Genomic DNA, 17,344 nt, shown 5'->3' on the forward strand with positions numbered 1-17,344 from the left:
TGTGGACCATTTTTGAAGTCTTTAATGAATTTGTTAAAATATTGCTTCCATATTTATGTTTTGGTTTTTTGGTCATGAGGCATGTGGGATTGGAAAAGGCAATGGTAACCCACTCCAGTACACTTGCCTGGAAAATCCCATGGACAGAGGAGCCTGGTAGGCTGCAGTCCATGGGGTCATGAAGAGTCAGACACCACTGAGCAACATCTCTTTCACTTTTCACTTTCATGCATTGGAGATGGCAATGACAACCCACTCCAGTGTTCTTGCCTGGAGAATCCTAGGGACGGGGAGACTGGTGGGCTGCCATCTATGGGGTCTCACAAAGTCGGGCACAACTGAAGCAGCTTAGCAGCAGCAGCAGCAGCATGTGGGATCTTCACTCCTTGACAAAGGTCTGAACCCTCATCCCCTGCATTGGAAGGCAAAGTCATAAGCACTGGACTACCAGAGAAGTCCCCTCCTTGACCCTTTAACCCAACCCACATGGGGCTGCCAATTGCAATATTCTTACACACTTGTCTGATAAAATCTCTACCTTGGTTAAAAAGATTTTTATTGCTTCTATAAAATCAAGCCCCACAATATGACATATAAAACATTACAAAATAATCCTAGACTATGTCTTCACCTTCATATCCCAGCTGTCTAAATTGAATACACTCACTGACACACAGACACATACACATTTTTGCTCCAGCAAAACTAAACTCTTTTTCGTTTGCTGAACTCACTCTTTGCATGATATTTCAGTTCCTTTGTTGTTGTTCAGTTGCTAAGTGTGTCTGACTCTTTGTGACCGCATGGATTCCTCTGTCCTCTATTTAATAATCTACTTAATGTGCACTGTGTCAGTGATGCTATCTAACCATCTCATCCTCTGCCACCCTTTCTCATTTTGTCTTCAGTCTTTCCCAGCATCAGGGTCTTTTCTAATGAGTCAGCTCTTCACATTGGGTGGCCAAAGTATTGAAGCTTCAGCATCAGTCCTTCCAATGAGTATTCAGGCTTGATTTCCTTTAGGAGTGACTGGTTTCATCTCCATGCAGTCCAAGGAATTCTCAAGAGTCTTCTTCAGCACTGCAATTCTAAAGCATCAATTGTTAGCTCTCAGCCTTCTTTCCTCCTCCAGTGGACCACATTTTGTCTGAACTCTTCACTAAAACCCATCTGTCTCGGGTGGCCCTCCATGGCACGGCTCATAGATTCATTGAGCTATGCAAGCCCTTTTGTCATGACAAGGCTGTGATCCGTGAAGGTCAGTTCCATTGTACGTGTGGTTTACTTTGGCTACAATGTCATAGCTTTGCTTCCTCTCTAGCAAACTTATATTCTTTCTTCAAAACACCGTTTGAATATTCTTGTTGTGCGTTCTGGACCTCCTTCTGAAACCTGAGAGGGTAAACTGCTCCTTCCTCACTCTAATTCTAATGTTGTAAGCATCTTACTACTTTTCTAAGCCTACTAAATGGTAATGTATTGTCTTTAAGACAATCTTTTATACAAAAATCAGCATGTTGGGATCATAGTGTATTTAGTCTGACTCTAATATTTGAAAGTAATGGGTTACACATGTTATAAATGTTAGATTGAAACACATAAAATCATTGCCTTTGTGATGGTTGTCAAACACAAAAATTTTATATTTGATATGAAAAATTCATCTTTTGTTGTGTACTGGGGATGTATAATTTGTAAAAGAATAGAAACATCATAGGTAAATAGGTGGAGGTGTCTTAACATTTCATGTGCCATCTTGTGAAAGAAAATCTTGCTTCATTTTAAATAAAATTAAATAGTGAATTATTAAAGTCAATAGACATAAGTGATCTAGAAATAGATTTTAGCAGGATACGTACCTACTTATATCTATATATCTGCATGTGTATATATATGCCATTTCAAAGGAAATGGATGGGACACCTAAAGATATGCTGTGTATGTGTGTATATATTTATACTATATTTATTATACTGCATACTTATATACTAAATACATGTATATAGTGTATGTATACTATAGGAATATTTAAGGCATACTTAGGATGTATTACAGTTTGATAATAAAGGATAAAATTCAACATGATTTTTAATGTTGATGGAGGTTATTATTTCTTTTTAGAGGACTTATTTGGCTGCAAGCATCATTTTAGGAGAGAAATGGAAAAAAGAGAACTACAGCACCTTAATGGATGCCTGTTACAAGGTCTTCCAAGAATGTACATGGTAGTTATAGGAGGTGCTTCTTTGGCATGCTCACTTTATGAACTTCAGATATCAATTATTCAGATGGTATCTATGTTGGAAACTCTACAAAAGATTCTGATGCCCTCTGTTGTATACTAGTTTCTGTTCTACAGATAATCAAATGATAGTTTTATTATCTAGAGCAATGTTAATAGATATCACTATATTAATCTGTGTTTATAACTACATCAACATCTTAAATGAAATTCCAGTGATGGCATTTCTTTTCCATATAGGAATCAAGAGACCCATAGTCTGGTAAACCAAACAACTGGAAAATAGCCCAGTTCTGTCATATGGATGGGAGAATTTATTTGAGGGGAGAGATGGGTGTCCTTAGAACTATTTCTTCTTATCCCATCAAGCTATTTGGCTGCCTATCCATCCATAAACTGCCTAACAGATACCATTTCCTCCTGTTTCTCTTCCTGAGGAGATGCTCATGCTGATCAAAATCTTCTCAAAGTCTTCAACTCCTCCTACTCCACAGGAATGCTCCTGTTTGGCCAGATATTCAAATCAATTTGCCTTTGCTTAACTCCAGGGGAGATGCCAGACAGTGAGTCACTTTCCTGATGCCTGAGATTTATCCAAATATATGACCCAGATTCAGTATTTGTGAAACTGAAGCATGCATTTGGCCACAGTTTGTAGTAGATTTGAGCTGTTCATGTTGGCTAGCAGTTTATTTGAGCTCCTTCTGGCTCAGGAATCACTTTGAAACTAATGGATCATGCTTTTGTTTATTTAATATGCATTGAGCTCCTAACATGTTCATGAAAGTGAAAGCGTTAGTCACTCAGTCATGTCTCTTTGTGACCCCATGGACTGTATGTAGCCCGCATCTCCTCTGTCCATGGGATTTTCCAGGCCAGAATACTGGAGGGGGTTGCCATTTCCTACTCAAGGGGATATTCCTGACCCAGGAATTGAACCCGTGTCTCTTACGACTCCTGAATTGGCAAGCAGGTTCTTTACCATTGGAGCCACCTGGAAAGCCACAACATGTTTATGGAATGGCATTAATAGGTGTGGGCTATTTAAAAAATGAATAAGATGTGCTCCTTGACTTTCAGAAGTGTTAAAGTTTCTGTGGGTAAAGCAAATTTCTCACTAGTAATTGTAAGGCTTAATAACATATTAATTTAGCACATAGTAGCAGCAGCAGCAGGCATTTCACAACTGTTAAATGACTTAAGGAAGTACTAGAACAGGACCATCATCCTTCTGCTGAGAATACTATAGGAAGTCTTGCTAGTTTTAATGCCATGGGACGGAAAGTACTTCTCTCTTCCACTTCTCTGAATGTTGACATCTGACGTACCTCCCAGACTCACCTTAACCATAAATGTGTAAATGAAAAATCTAAGAGAGAAGTTCTATAAGAGCAAAGTAAAAAATGGGGAAGCATCTGATACACTTAGGAAATGATGAGTCAATTGTGGGATTGTATGAAGGGCATCAGACAGAGCTGAGGCAATTGTGTGACAGGAGGAACCACATAGATATAATTTAGGCATTAGACAGATGAGGCAGAAGCTGGGAGCTTTGATTTCTAACTGCCTCATTTGCTAGGGAAATCACTAAAGACTGGACTTCCCTGGTGGCTCAGCTGCCAAAGAATCTGCCTACAGTGTGGGAGACCAGGATTTGATCCCTGGTTTGGGAAGATCCCCTGGAGAAGGCTACCTACTCCAGTATCTGGCCTGGAGAATTCCATGGACTGTATAGGAGCTTTGATTTCTAACTTGCATTTGGTAGGGAAACTACTATACACTAGTATTTATGGATGGAGGAGCCTGGTAGGCTGCAGTCCATGGGGTCGCTAAGAGTCGGGCACGACTGAGTGACTTCACTTTCACTTTTCACTTTCATGCATTGGAGAAGGAAATGGCAACCCACTCCAGTGTTCTTGCCTGGAGAATCCCAGGGACGATGGAGCCTGATGGGCTGCCATCTATGGGGTCGCACAACGTCGGACACGACTGAAGCGACTTAGCAGCAGCAGTATTTATTAAACATGTGAAGAATACCGAATATTGGCCAATCAATTGCCTTAACCTAAAAAAGAGTGCATTATTTTTATTACCTCTTTCAGAAGGAAATCATGACAATTAAATCTAATTCACCTAAAATTTTCAATGGCTCAGACAGGTATTCTGCATTTCACATTTTGTTATTGAAAATTAGTAATTGAGCACTTGTCTGTGTCAGACAATTTGCTAGGCAATGAAGGTTCAGCATAGAATAAAACATACAACAGCCCTACTCTGTGGAGATTATATTACAGCAGATAAAGACAAATGATAAATAAGAAAATATATGAATAATCAATTAACAAAAGAATTGTTAAAGAATTGAAGGTGATAGAAAATAAGGAAGTTGTCTTGCAAATTCTCCCAGGGGGAATTAACCTCAATTTAAAATCTGATAGAAGAGAAAAGGTGAATCACATAACCGTAAAGGGGAAGAATGTTTCTAGTAAGGGGAATATCTAGGCAAAAACCTGAGGGGACTGCCATGCTTGGGGCATTCAGAGACGAGGAAGAAGTTGCTGTGGCTTGAAAGAAATAAGAGATGGTCTAGGGGTTGAGGGGGACTTCCCTGGTGGCTCAGACAGTAAAAGCGTCTGCCTACAATGTGGGAGACCCGGGTTCGATCCCTGGGCCGGGAAGATCCCCTGGAGTAGGAAATGGCAACCCACTCCAGTACTCTTGCATTGAAAATCCCATGGACAGAGGAGCCTGATAGGCTACAGTCCATGGGATTGCAAAGAGTTGGACATGACTGAACGACTTCCCTAGGGGTTGAGGAGTGAGATTTGGATTTGTAGGATGTGGTGGTAAGGTATAAGGTAAGAAACTTAAGTTTTAAAATTATGTCCATGGCTTCTGAGTGAAGAAAAAATTATACTGGAGCAAAAGAGAAAGGAGAGAGATTGATGATGAGGATGAGTTGAAGGAGAATGTCAGTGGTGGATTCACAAAGAAGTAAACTTATAAATAAGTTCACATATAAATGAACTTATTTAAAGTATAAAGACAAATGCACAGATTTAGAGAATGAATTTGTGGTTACCCGGGGGGACAGGTATGGGGGTGGTATAGACGGAGAGTTTGGGATTGACATATTAACATTGCTATATTTGAAACAGATAAGTGAGGACTTAACCTGGCAGTCCACTGGTTAAGACTCCATGCTTCTACTCTAGGAGGCATGGGTTAAATCCCTGCTACTGCTAAGTTGCTTCAGTCGTGTCTGACTCTGTGAGGCCCCGTAGACGGCAGCCCAGCAGGCTCCCCCGTCCCTGGGATTCTCCAGGCAAGAACACTGGAGTGGGTTGCCATTTCCTTCTCCAATGCATGAAAGTGAAAGTCGCTCAGTCGTGTCTGACTCTTCACAACCCCATGGACTGCAGCCCACCAGGCTCCTCTGTCCATGGGATTTTCCAGGCAAGAGTACTGGAGTGGGGTGCCATCACCTTCTCTGGTTAAATCTCTGGTCAGGGAATTAAGATTCCACATGTCTTGCAGCATGGCCAAGTAAATAAAAATAAAAGATCAAATATGTAACCAACAAAGACCTACTTCATAGCACAGGGAAGACTGCTCAATATTCCATAATAACCTAAATGGGAAAAGAATTTTAAAAACAACAGGCATATGTGTATGTATAATTGAAAAAAAAATAGGTAACCACACTAATAAAAAATACCTTCACCTTTAAAGAAAACAGTGTTATAGCAGACAAGAAAAATGGTATAAATATTTTATAGAGCAATTAAGATCAAAATAATCTGTGCATATTTACATAGGAATATAAATACAAAAAATATTTTGAGGTTTTCTTTATATGGACATCATTGTAAAACATTCAGATCCAAGTGAAAATTATAAGTCAAGAAAATAGTACACCTGTGGCTAACTCATGTTGATGTATGGAAGAAACCAACATGATATTGTAAGACAGTTCAGTTCAGTCCCTCAGTCTTGTCCGACTCTTTGTGACCCCATGGACTGCAGCAGGCCAGGCCTCCCTGGCCATCACCAACTCCTGGAGTTTACCCAAACTCATGTCCATTGAGTCAGTGATGCCATCCAACCATCTCATCCTCTGTCATCCCCTTCTCTTCCCACCTTCACTCTTTCCCAGCATTAGCGTCTTTTCAAATGAGTCAGTTCTTCATATCAGGTGGCCAAAGTATTGGAGTTTCAGCTTCAGCATCAGTCCTTCCACTGAATATTCATGACTGATTTCCTTTAGGATGGACTGGTTGGATCTCCTTGCTGTCCAAGGGACTCTCAGAAGTATTCTCCAACACCACAGTTCAGAAGCATCAATTCTTTAGCACTCAGCTTTCTTTATAGTCCAACTCTCACATTCATACATGACTACTGGAAAAACCATAGCCTTGACTAGATGGACCTTTGTTGGCAAAGTAATGTCTCTGCTTTTCAATATGCTATCTAGGTTGGTCATACTTTGCTTCCAAGGATTAAATGTCTTTTAATTTCATGGCTGCAGTCACCATCTGGAGTGATTTTGGAGCCCCCCAAAATAAAGTCTGCCACTGTTTCTGAAGGAGGAAACAGATAGAACAGGCTCCATCTTAAAAGCAGGACTCCATCTTGGGCCAGACTGTGGGATTTGAGCTATGTGCCCAGTATCTATGTAAATGACATACAAACTGGAAAATCTGACCCCACCGATGGAAGAGCCCCTGGGCTCGCACCTAGACTCTCCATCACCTAAAAAAATACCCTAATTATCTGTGTAACCAAATAGAATCATAAATTCTATTATGCTTATTGGGGTATGGCCACAGACCTATTGATAATGTCCACTGTTAACTTCCTAAGCTTAAGGCATATGAATCACGGGTTGAAGGCATACGAATCACGGATTAACTTTGGTTTTATCTTTCTTCACCTTTGTTCAGACTAGGTTCAGAGAATTTGGGGAGGTGGGTTTTAGGACGTACACTTAGGGTATATAAGGTTTTCACAAAAACTGGTCAGGGTCCTTGGCTAAGAGCAGACTCTGCCTTGGGCCCACTGGTGTAATAAACTGCACTCCACTATCTGCATTGTCCTTCTGAGTGAGTTTGTTTCCCAGAAGGTGTGGCTACAACCTTTCCACTGTTTCCCCATCTATTTGCCATAAAGTTATGGGACCAGATTCCATGATCTTAGTTTTCTGAATGTTGAGCTTTAAGCCAACTTTTTCACTCTCTCTTTCACTTTCATTAAGAGGCTCTTTAGTTCTTCTTCACTTTCTGCTATAAGTGTGGTGTCATATGGAGAAGGAAATGGCAGCCCACTCCAGTATTCTTGCCTGGAAAATCTTGTGGACGGAGGAGCCTGGTGGGCTACCGTCCATGGGGTCACAAAGAGTCGGACACGACTGAGCGACTTCACTTCACTTCATATGCATATCTGAGATTATTGATATTTCTCCTGGCAATCTTGATTCCAGCTTGTGATCTATCCAGCCCAGCATTTCTCATGATGTACTCTGCATATAAGTTAAATAAGCAGAGTGACAATATATTGCCTTGATGTACTCCTTTTCCTATTTGTAAGACAGTTATCTTCCAATTAAAAATAAATTAAAAAAAAAGAAAAATGTGATGGGCGAACTTCAGAAGAAAAAAAGAAAAATGTCTGATGGAAGGGAAAATGATCATTGTGGAATAACACTGTTTAGTAAAGTTTTTCTGGGATAATAGACATATTCTGTATTTAAACCCTTGAAATGTGATTAGTATGACCATGGAACTCACTTTACATTTTAAATTTAATTTTAATTAATTTAAACTTTAACCATGTATGGCTACTAGTTTCTCCTTTGATCAGTGCCACACTACAAAGTAAAGAATTGGAATCAAACCAACATGCCTTTAGAAATCCGTGTTCTTAACCACTGCTCTAAAGCACGTCACTTAAAAGATTCAAGGGAGGGATTTCTGAGCTGCTACATTAGTAGCTCTTTCCATGCTCTATGACATGGTGGGGACTATCACCAACACAGAAAAAAACGCAGAGAATGTCACCCATCATTTCCCCACTGTTAGTGCTTCTGAGGAGGTCTTGCCACCTTGTAATTCCTCTTTTGATTATAGCATGTGGTGTAAGTGAGGAGAAGAAATACATTTACTTTCTAAGAATACTTAGTGGTCCTAGTAATGTGTTTAGTACCAAAGACCTGCTTTAAATTGTGAAGAGGTTTGATTTAAAACTGTCTTTTTTCCAGTTGATTGTTAATTTATGGCATCATTATTAGTGACAATAAATAGCTTCTCTGGGATGGCAGAAATGCAATTAGATTGTCACAAACTGTCAGTTGTTGTACTTGGGTGTGATTTTTTTTTAATGCATCTTTTACATAAGCCTCTAGTGATTATAATAATAGAAACAGAACTTGCTGTTTTCTTTTTAGGAAATGGAGAGTAATTATGAGCACATTCTAGAATAGAGTAAGAGTTGAAGCAAGAAAGTTGTGATAAATGTTGGGGTCCACAAGATTCTCTTCACTTGATGCCTGCATTTAGTAAGAGCTCAATAACAATTTTAAAGAAAAAAAATGACTAATATAGTAAAATAAAGACCTTTAAAAATGAAACTCCAAAATGAGTCTGTCCTTTTTCTCAAGTAACCCCACTGGTTGGTATATACTTATTCCAATGTTACTCGTAAAACATGTTTAAACTCCTTTTGCAAGTTTTCCAGTTCCTCTAGATGATTGGTTAAAGACACACAATTGCTAGCCTAGAGGAGGTTCTTAGGAGCTTTGGAAACTTAGAACGTGAGCCCTGAAATGCCTATGATTGTACGTGTGGTGTAATCCTCTTCATCATACAAGTGAGCAAATTAGTTGTGCTAGGGATCAGTGCAACATTTTTTTAGTCCTTTTGAGCCCCTCTCTGATGATCAGAAGTAACCTTGGGAAATAGCAAATACCCTCTTCCATCATGTAGGTGAATATTATAGTGGGTCAAATTTGAGGAGCTTTGTCTTTACTTGAAGATACAATAAGATTATAAACACATAAAGCAGTGTCATAAGCTGGAATAATAATAAAAGATTCCCCAAGTGTTCTCTGAGTCTAACCAGTGCCGTTGGAATAAACGAACATTGTTTTGCAGAAACTAATTTAAGGAAGGAAAAAATACCTATAACTTTGGTTTCTGAAGATGAATCATATTGAGAAAACTAAAACATCCTAGGGACTCTAAGCAGCAATGAGCAATATCTGAGGGTTGTTCTTCTGAAGAGAGAAATACTGAAGGAAGCGTAAGTTGATTCAGCTGTCCTCTTCCTGGCAATGTTCAGGAAGCCTCTAGCTACCCAGCACTGAAGAGGGGCTTTGGGTGATATTAATTTGCAGTCACCAATATCCATCTTATTTGTTTCTTTTACAGACTTTTTGATGTTACTTCAAATAATTTTTGACACTGAAGGAAAAGAGGATGACAAATACAGATATGTTAATTAGGTTAAGTAGGCTATGATTCTAAATTCTTTTCCTAAATGGAGAAAGTTAATGATTCAAGTATCACTCTCTGAGACTGACCTCTGCTTCACATCTTTATTCCATGAATACCTGCCCAGCAACTATGATGCTTCAAGTCCTAAGCCAGACTTTGGCATGACAGCAGTGCATGAGAGAGATACAATTCTTGCCTGCATATGGATATTAGTAGATACACTGCCTGTCAGGGAAGTGTCCACCTCATTCTCAGTACTGTTCCCTGGAAAGGACAGAATTCATGCTGGGACTAAAATCTTCTGTTGCCCGCAAATAGTTCAGTATTTATCAAGCACTCGGGACTCATCATACATTGGATTCTAGCCACACACATAACAGTTAACACTGACTACCAAGCTATGAAGAATTTGTTCTTCTCTACTAAACATGAATCATCTCCAAGACCTTTATCTTGGAGGACTACAGTTTTTCCAGAACTCTAGGCTTACATATCCAGTTGGAAGTTGAATATAAAATAGTTATCTCTTACTATGTCAAAAATGGTATTTGATTTCTATTTTTCATGCCTCTTCTTCCTGCAGTCTTAACCCAATATGTGCCATCACCACTTACTCAATTGCTCATCCCAAGACTCAGGAGTTATTTCAGTCCCTTCCTATCTTCACCCTCCACATCCAATTCTTTATCTGTTCCAACCACATTTTGAAAACTCTTTTCGTGATCCATCATCATGACTACTATCGTAGTCCAAGTTGCCACTGTGTCACCAATCTGGAGGTTTTTGATCCTCTTCTCCCACTTTTGTCTGGCTCCAAACCATTCCACACAGAGTGAGTGAATGTTTGTTACTAAAACCTCTCTGGAAAAATAATCATTTAAACACCATCTATTAGTTTGCATATGAATTTCAAACTTCAAAAAATAGACTAACAGAGAGATGGTATGGGGAGGGAGGTGGGAGGGGATTCAGGATTGGGAACACGTGTACACCTGTGGCAGATTCATGTTGATGTATGGCAAAACCAATACAGTATTGTAAAGTAAAATAAAGTAAAATTTATATATATATATATATATATATATATATATGCTAAGATGATGATCTCATATCTGATTATCAAAAACACAGAGTTCTTTCTGACTTCAATGAAGTTGTGGACCCTCTAATGATAAAACTCATTCCAGGTTTCTCATCTGATGGCCTGGTTTCTTTAACAGGCAGATCTCTATTGTATACCTTGCTTGACTAAACTTATGAAGGATATAAAACCTCTAGTGAAATAAGCCAGTCAGAGAGGGCAAATCTGCTTCTAAGATATATCTGAAAAAGTTAGACTCATAGAAACCGGGAGTAGAATAGTGGCTTCCAGGAGGAGGAATGGAAAGTTGCTGTTTAATTGGTTGAAATTTTATACGTCCTGGAGATCTGCTGTACAGCCTTGTGTCTCTGTTTAAGAATCTTACGCTGTATGTTTAAAATTTTGTTGGGAAGACATAGTTCATGTTAAGTGTTCTGAAAACAGTAAAAAATGTTAAATCTCCCTTATTACTCTATCTCATCACCTGTGGATTTCCTTCTGTGTAACTCTCATGATCAAAAATTATTTTCTTTATTTGAGTAGCTACAGTACAGTGTTGGTTGCTCAGTCATGCCCAACTCTTTGTGACCCATGGGCTGCAGCCCACCAGCTCCTCTGTCCATGGAATTCTCTATGCAAGACTGCTAGAGTGGGTTGCCATTCCCTTCACCAGGGAATCTTCCTGACCCAGGGATTGAAACCAGGTCTCCCGCATTGCAGGCAGATTCTTTACCATCTGCTGCTGCTACTTAATCACTTCAGTTGTGTCTAACTCTGTGCGACCCTATGGACTGCAGCCTGCCAGGCTCCTCTGTCCATGGGGATTCTCCAGGCAAGAATACTGGAGTGGGTTGCCATGTCCTCCTCCAGGGGATCTTCCCCACCCAGGAATCCAACTGCCCTAGAATGCAATTCCACGGGGACAGAGTATGATCTATTTTGGCTCTGCTGTCTTCCCGGAGTCTAGCATATAGACCCGCAGAAAAACGATGCATATTACATATTTATTGAAAAAAAATAATGAAGGGATCTTTGATTGACCTTGAAGACCATGTTAGAATGACTCTTCCATCTACCACTGTTTCAGACACCTTGTCACTTCTCTTCACAATGGAATTCCACAAGGAGGCAGTCCTCACTTCAGAAATCGGCCCGTTATAACTGCTCATATTTTTTTTAGAGACACAACACACATTCTAAATATAGTGCCTTGTGTTTAGTGATTTCAGAATAGCTCTCTTGAGGATGTTTAAAGGCCTTCCCTCAAACAAGTCACCTCGCAAATTAATTTGATAGTTTTAAATCTTTATTAATGCAAATTGACTTGATACTGTAAACATATACAGATGAGTGCTCAGGTTTTCCCTTGTTCTCACCACACACTGAGGTAGGATTAATAACAAGCTTTGCACATAGGCAGTTTCAATAATGAATATAGTTGAGCCCTCTCTCCCAAACTGGTCAATTTTCCTCTCCAAAAAGGAATGTCACATTTGCTTTAAAAAGAGAGTAATTCCCTGTATACAATCTTCCCCCAGAGAGACAGAAATTGACATGATATTTCAGCAAAAAGAAATTTTTGGAATAATCAGCCTTTAGCAAAGATCGGCTTGAATAGACATGTGGTAAGCCAACTTGTTTAGTGTCAGCTACTGTACAATGTAAAACCCACACAGGGAAGATGGAACACTTTCTTAGTCTTTGCCTGATATGTATACATGGCTTCCTAGTTCAGGATGCCCAATGGAAGGCAAACTAAGGATAAAGACAGAAAATAAACACATTTTTTCTTGGTCTCCAAATGGCAGAACACATTTTTCACAAAAATAATCCTTACATTTGCACAATATTGTGCATGTCTAAATGAGTTTTCCATTGCATCTTCTCATGAAATCTTCACACCAAATAACATTGAGCTCTATATCACAACAAAGTGTCTCTGTTTTTCCTTTAGTTTATTTCAAGTATAGATAGAGATATAAGAAAGTATCCTGAATTTTAGAAAGAAACATAAGTTAAAAATGAATCAGGGGTGGGACAATTTGAATTTAATATTAATCTTTAATCAAGATATTAAGAAACATTTATAAAGTTTCAAGTTATGGACACCAAATAAATGATTAGTTCAGGGATATGATCTTTTGCACACAAAGAAACCAAAGCTCAGAGAAATGTGGATAGCTGTGTGAAGTGAAGTGAAGTCGCTCAGTCGTGTCCGACTCTTTGCGACCCTATGGACTGTAGCCTACCAGGCTCCTCTGTCCATGGGATTTTCCAGGCAATAGCACTTGAGTGGATTGCCATTTCCTTCTCCAGCGGATCTTCCTGACCCAGGGATCGAACCCAGGTCTCCCGCATTGTAGACAGACGCTTTACCGTCTGAGGCACCAGGGATATTATATACACTATTTCTCAGCAAATGAAAACACGAAGTATATGTATGAAAAATGAGAACAAAATAAATTTTTAGGTAATTTAGGTAATTTTATGTGTGTTTAGTTGACTTAAAAGGACATCATGCATAATGCTTCATATGGTTTAGTATTAAATGTTTTCAATTCTTTTCCCTAATTGAAAGAGAAAAAAGCTCACACACTTTATCCCTCCACTTCCTATCTTTAATTTATAAATATCAGTAAAATAATTATAAACAGCTGGCAATATTTGGTGGTGGTTGTTTGCCTGGTTTTGAAAAGTTAGTCTCTGCCAAAATTCTAAAAGACTATCTAGAGTTACCATGGAGTTATGGAAGACGGGAGGAGAAGGGGATGACGCTTTTAGAATCTTGGTGATGGACAGGGAGGCCTGGCATTTAGTCAGTCACTCAGTCGTGTCCTACTCTTTGCAATCCCATGGACTGCAGCATGCCAGGCCTCCCTGTCCATCACCAACTCCCAGAGTTTACTCAAACTCACGTCCATGAGTCGGTGATGCCGTCTAACCATTTCATCCTCTGTCATCCCCTTCTCCTCCTACCCTCAATCTTTCCCAGAATCAGGGTCTTATCAAATGAGTCAGTTTTTCACATCAGGTGGCCAAAGTATTGGAGTTTTAGCTTCAGCATTAGTCCTTCCAATGAATATTCATGACTCATTTCCTTTAGGATGGACTGGTTGGAGCTCCTTGCAGTCCAAGGGACTCTCAAGAGTCTTCTCCAACACCACACTTAGGTGCTCAGATTTCTTTTTTGTAATACTAGTTCTTGATGCTATTATTATATTTCTCATAACATTTATAGATGTTATGGGGAGGGAGGTGGGATGGGGGTTCGTGTTTGGGAACACATGTACACCCATAGTGGATTCATGTCAATGTATGGCAAAACCAATACAGTATTGTAAAGTAAAATAAAGTAAAAATAAAAATTAAAAAAAGAGCACATTGTAACATTTAATTTTTATTCATCCATGTATTAACTTTGAAACAAAATTGTATTTTAAGAAATATCAAAATCAATTCAGTGTTTTCCTGTTTAATTTGACAAAAGAAGAAAAATTATTCCAAGTATAATCAGTTCAGTTCAGTTAGTCTAACTCTCATATCCATACATGACTACTGGATACCATAGCTTTGAATAGATGGACCTTTGTTGGCAAAGTAATGTCTCTGCTTTTTAATATGCTGTATAGGTTGGTCATAACTTCTTACAAGGAGCAAGCATGTTTTAATTTCATGGCTTCAGTCACCATCTGCAGTGATTTTGGAGCCCCAAAATATAAAGTCTGATGCTGTTTCCACTGCTTCCCCATCTATTTGCCATGAAGTGAAGGGATCAGATACCATGATCTTCGTTTTCTGAATGTTGAGCTTTAAGCCAACTTTTTCACTCTCTTCTTTCCCTTTCATCAAGAGGCCCTTTCGTTCTCTTTGCTTTCTGCCAGAAGGGTGATGTCATCTGCATATAATTGATATTTCTCCCAGCAATCTTGATTCCAGCTTGTGTTTCATCCAGCCCAGTGTTTCTCATGATGTAATCTGCATATAAGTTAAAGAAGCAGGGTGACAATATACAGCCTTGACGTACTCCTTTTCCTATTTGGAACCAGTCTGTTGTTCCATGTCCAGTTCTAACTGTTGCTTCCTGACCTGTATACAGGTTTCTCAAGATGCAGGTCAGGTGGTCTGGCATTCCCTTCTCGAAGAATTTTCCAGTTTATTGTGATCCACACAGTCAGAGGCTTTCTCGTAGTCAGTAAAGAAGAAGTAGATGTTTATCTGGAACTCTCTTGCTTTTTTGATGATCCAATTTGATCTCTGGTTCCTCTGCCTTTTCTAAATCCAGCTTGAATATTTGGAAGTTCGTGGTTCATGTATTGTTGAAGGCTGGCTTGGAAATTTTTGAGCATTACGTTGTTAGTTTGTGAGATGAATGTGATTGTACGGCAGTCTGAGCATTCTTTGGCATTTCCTTTCTTTGGGATTGGAATGAAAACTGGCATTTTCCAGTCCTGTGGCCACTGCTGAGTTTTCCAAATTTGCTGGGATATTGAATGCAGCACTTTCACAGCATCATCTTTTAGAATTTGAAATAGCTCAACAGGAATCCTATCACCTCCACTAGTTTTGTTTGTAGTGATGCTTCCTAAGTAAGGTCCACTTGACTTCACATTCCAGTATGTCTGGCTCTAGGTGAGTGATCACACCATCATGATTATCTGGGTCGTGAAGATCTTCTTTGTACAGTTCTGTGTATTCTTGCCACCTCTTCTTAATATCTTCTGTTTCTGTTAGGTTTGTACCATTTCTGTCCTTTCTTATGCCCATCTTTTCATGAAATACTCCCTTGGTATCTCTAATTTTCTTGAAGAGATCTCTAGTCTTTCCCATTCTGTTATTACCCCTATTTCTTTGCACTGATCACTGAGGAAGGCTGTCTTATCTCTCTTTGTTATTCTTTGGAACTCTGCATTCAAATGGGTATATCTTTCCTTTTCTCCTTTGCCTTTCACTTCTCTTCTATTCACAGTATTTGTAAGGCCTTCTCAGACAACCATTTTGCCTTTTTGCATTTCTTTTACTTTGCTATGGTTTTGATCCCTGTCTCCTGTACAATAGCATGAACCTCCTTCCATAGTTCTTCAGACACTCTGCCTATCAGATTGAATCCCTTGGATCTATTTGTCACTTCCACTGTATAATTGTAAGGGATTTGATTTAGGTCATACCTAAATGGCCTAGTGGTTTTCCCTGCTTTCTTCAATTTAAGTCTGAATTTGGCAATAAGGTGTTCATGATCTGAGCCACAGTCACCTCTGGGTCTTATTTTTGCTGACTGTATAGAGCTTCTCCATCTTTGGCTGCAAAAAATATAATCAATCTGATTTTAGTATTGACCATCTGGTGATGTCCATGTGTAGAATCTTATAGTTTATAGTTTTAATAATATTCAATTTTTACTAAATTGGTCAGTGATCTGTGCTTTCAGTAACTGTGAAATCTTTTAAATAAGTAAAGAATAATATTATAAAGAAAAGAGCAAGTAGATTTGTTTATGTTAAAGATAAATTACTTTTTAAAAAAATTGTTAGAGTGTAGATGGTGTACAATGTATTAATTTCAGGTGTATAGCAAAGTGATTCAGTTATACATATACATATATTCATTCCTTTTTAGATTCTTTTCTCATATAAGTTATCGTTTAGTAATGTATAGAGTTCCTTGTGATACACAGTAAGCCCTTGCTGGTTATCTATTTTATATACTGTAGTATATTCAAGATACTATCAGTATGCTTCTATATATAAGTATATATAGTACTGTGTGTATGATCTTCCCAAGTTCCTGATTTATTCCTCCCCACCAGGTTTCCTCTTTGGTAACCATAAGTTTATTTTCCTATCTATGTGTCTGATTCTGTTTTGGAAATAAGTTCATTTGTATCACCTTTTAAATCATATTCCACATATGAGAGATATCATATGATATTTGTCCTCTGTCTAACTTGTTTCAGTTAGTGTGATAATCTCTAAGTCCATCTACTTTGCTGCAAATGGCAGTTTTCATTCTTACTTATGGCTGAGTAATATTCCGTTACTATGTACCACATCTTCTTTATCTAGTCCTTCTTTGATAGATATTTAGGTTGCTTCCGTGTCTTGACTATTGTAAATAGTGCTTCAGTGAACACTGGGATGCCTGTATCTTTTCAAAGTATTATTTTTTCCAGATATATGCCAGGAGTTGGATTTCTAGGTCACATGGTCATTCTATTTTTAGATTTTTAAAGAATCTCCATATTATTCTCCATAGTGGTTCTACCAATTTACCTTCCCACCAACAGGGTAGTAGAGTTCCCTTTTCTCCACACCCTCTCCAGCATTTGTTTGTGGACTTTTTGATGATGGCCATTCTGATCAGTATAAGATAATAGTTCATTGTAGTTTTAATTTGCATTTCTCTGAGAGTTGTGATGTTGAGATAGTTGTGATCTTGAATAGTGACATTCATCATCTTTTCACGTACTTTTTGGATATCTAAAATGTCTCCTTTGGAGAAATATGTAATTAAAGACAAATTACTAAAACTCAAAAT

Source organism: Ovis aries, chromosome 14 (assembly GCF_016772045.2).
Source record: "Ovis aries strain OAR_USU_Benz2616 breed Rambouillet chromosome 14, ARS-UI_Ramb_v3.0, whole genome shotgun sequence".
NCBI classification, from domain to species: Eukaryota; Metazoa; Chordata; class Mammalia; order Artiodactyla; family Bovidae; genus Ovis; species Ovis aries.